The sequence below is a fragment of the Choloepus didactylus genome, chromosome 8 (assembly GCF_015220235.1).
Source record: "Choloepus didactylus isolate mChoDid1 chromosome 8, mChoDid1.pri, whole genome shotgun sequence".
NCBI classification, from domain to species: domain Eukaryota; kingdom Metazoa; phylum Chordata; class Mammalia; order Pilosa; family Megalonychidae; genus Choloepus; species Choloepus didactylus.
In genome coordinates this window covers 94,363,432-94,366,712 of record NC_051314.1, presented here as the reverse complement: position 1 = coordinate 94,366,712, position 3,281 = coordinate 94,363,432, and the positions used below count along the sequence as shown (strand labels likewise).

The following is a 3,281-nucleotide window of genomic DNA, read 5'->3' as shown; positions in this document are numbered from 1 at the left end:
TAATATTCCATTTCTCTGCAATTAAAACTTATTTCTTAAATGTTATTTAATAAAATGTTTCAACTTTTATTTTTGTCATAATTGTTAAGTTTTCGATCTTTGCTTTTTGAATAGAGAACAGAAATCTGTTTATCCTTGCCTGTAAGTTTTTGGATAGTACCGGAGTTTCTGCTACTGGGGACATCTTCCTTGGGTTCTTTGCCTGGCTCTCCTTTTTGATAGTGCTATACCTGCCAGATGACTTTCACTTGTTTTTCTTGGGTTTATAAAGGTATTTGAGGCAAATCTTGCTGTTTCGTGGTATCTAGGAGAAACCGCTCCAGAAGGTCCTATTTATTTGTTATCGATATTGCTTAGGGTATATTCAGCTGTGTTGTTCCCTATCCCACCACTTCCTAGGGAGTTCTGGTCATAACATTTTAGAAGGTTCAGAGATAAACCAGAAAGTGCTTCGTGGAAGATATCATGGATGTGAAAATATATGGAAACCATATAAAGTGATGCACATTTGAAGGAAATGGTGGCAATTTTCCAGGTGAAATTGTTGTGGTATAAATTTGTAAAGTAAGATATAGCATCCTTAATACATTTTCGTCCTTAATGAAAGTTTTCTTTCTTAATTAAGGAAAACTCAGGTCCTCCAAGGTTGTAACCTGTGTTCCTGGATATTCAGCTTCCTTTAAGGCAAGGATAGTGTTCGTCATGCATCTCTGTTGCCACTTCCTCTCTGTCGTTTCCATTTCCATGATTGATAGCAGTAACAATTGATCAAAGCATTCTTTCCTGCTGAATCTGAATGTAGCCTCAGAATCTTTCTCAGCAGTGCTTCAGGCAGCCACCACTAATTGATCAGTATTGGCATGAGAGATGAAACCTGTTTGCAATGGCTACCTTCAAAGTCTCTTGCCAGTCACTGCTGCCAGGAGGGTAATGGTGCTCTCTGTCACCAAAAGGACTTCCTGCTCCTTCTTTGAATAATTCTAATACCCAGATAACTGTTGAGACAAAATTGTAACGTTTTGTCGAGACTATTAATAACTAATTAACAGTCTTCATTAATAAACAGCTTCTATTAATAAAGACTGGATGAATAACAAAGTGAAAACAGTAATCTAAAACTAGATAATCTTGCCCATTCTTTTCTAATTTACCCTTATACTAGGGTCCCCTAGAGGGGGGACTCCCTGCAGAGCTCCTGGTCTTCCACCAAGAGGTAGAGATTTTTTTCCCCCCTTATTTTTTTATTTGGAGAAGTTGTAGGATTACAGAAAAATCATGCAGAAAATTCAAAGTTCCCGTATTCCCGTATTCTCCTCTCACCCCCCCCCATTATTACCACCCTGAATTAGTGTGGTTCCTTTTGTTATAACTGATGAAAGAATATCATTATAATTGTACTATTTACTATAGTACAATTATAATAATAAAACTATAGTTTACATTAATGCACACTGTGCTGTATAGTCCTATAGTTCTTTTTTTTAAATTTTGTTTGTTTGTTTGTTTACAAAAGGTAGGCTATATTTGTTTAGTCACAATCAGTTGACTGACTCAGTGTGCCTCAAGACCACAAAGATACCATTTCTCCCTCACTCCATTATGAGTCCTAGGGCTGGGGCCCAGAGTGGCTGGAATGCTGCTTAGGACCCATTCACAGGTTTACAAGTTTCTCATTGAGGCCAATCTGTGACTGCGAGAGGTTGGCCAGGTAGGTCACCATCAGCAGGTCGTTGATGTTGCTGTTGATCATGGTCTCAAAGTCATCGGGAACTATTTTGGGTACTTGGTTAACCAGACTCATCAAGAAGGGGCCCACAGTATTGTCAGCTGATACCTTTCCAGACAGTACATCCTCTGCATATTGCGACACGTGCTTAAGGTATCCTGGATGAGAGCTGATGCTCCTCCTACTTGCTGTAAGTCACTTGAGAGTCCAATCACCTGGTTGGGACTAAAACAGGTCTTCATGATCAGGTCAACTCCAATGCACTTGATGTCATAATATGCATATTTCACTGTCAGAGGTGTGAACATCACCCCCATGGTCCTCCTGGGAATGCCCATTAAAGCGCTGACACAGGCCTTGATGCTCATGCTGCCGTTCTGGAAGCTTGTGCCCACCGTGAGGTGAATGGGGTTGGGGGCCTCCCGGCTGTAGTATTCATGGATCAGCACCGAGTGCGCTGTGATGTCATGGCCTGTAGCCCAGCCCAGGATGAGCTCATTTGGAGAGACTTCCTTGTGCAGTTCATACATGTTCTTAGCAAATTCTATGTCAACAGCCACCTCATCTTCAGACTCACTGTGTGGCACTGAAAAGCAGTTGGTGACTTCCACCGAGTGTTTGTCGACAGTTCCCAGCAGGGTCCGAATCACTCGGGCCGCACCCTCATTCCGTCGCTGGTAGCCGTCCACGATGGAGGCCAATGAACGGGTGCAGCCTGACTGCGCGGCTGCCAGGGAAGGGCCCTGGGAGGGCCCGACCAGGCAACGTCGGCGCAGGAGTCTGCACCAGGGCTTGCGTTGAGGTCGGGGGTCTGCCCCGCAGCCGCGGTCGGAAGATGGGGCCGGAGCCGAAGCTGGAGCTGGGGCCGGAGCCAAAGCTGGGGCCAGAGCCAAAGCTGGGGCCGGGTTGGGGCCGGCGTATTAGCTGGTGCCGGAGCTGGAGTAGCAGGAGGAGAACTCGCCGGTACAGCCGGTGTGGCCATCTTGTCGCGAGAGAAAGAGCCAGGAAAGGAAAGCTTGTTTTAATTTTTATTCTAGTAACATATATGCAACCTAAAATCTCCCAATTTAACCACTTTCGAATATACAATTCGGTGGTGTTAATTACATTCACAATGTGCTACCACCGCCACCATCTATTACCAAAACTTTTCCATCACCCCAAACAGAAACTCTGTATCAATTAAGCATTAATTTTCCACTCCCTACCCCTACCCCAGGCCCTAGAAACTTATGTTCTAGTTACTGACTGTAAGGATTTGTTTCTTCTAATTATTTCAAATCAGTGAGATCATACAATATTTGTCCTTTTGTGTCTGGCTTATTTCATTCAGCATGATATCTTCAAGGTTCATCCATATTGTAACATGTTTTGAAACCTCATTTCTTTTTTGGCTGAATAATATTCCACTTTATGTATATGCCACATTTTGTTTATCTGTTCATCTTTTTGTCTGACACTTGGATTGCTTCCATCTTCTATGAACATCGGTGTGAAAATATTAAATAGGAACAGATATTTTCCTATTTAATAGAATGTTCCTATTTCTCCACAT

The 3,281-nt window shown here is 42.8% G+C and overlaps 1 pseudogene; it reads right to left on the bottom strand.

Moving 5' to 3' along the window:
• Positions 1 to 1,651: 1,651 nt before the first annotated feature.
• On the bottom strand, positions 1,652 to 2,708 carry LOC119543082 (annotated as a pseudogene).
• Positions 2,709 to 3,281: the final 573 nt, after the last annotated feature.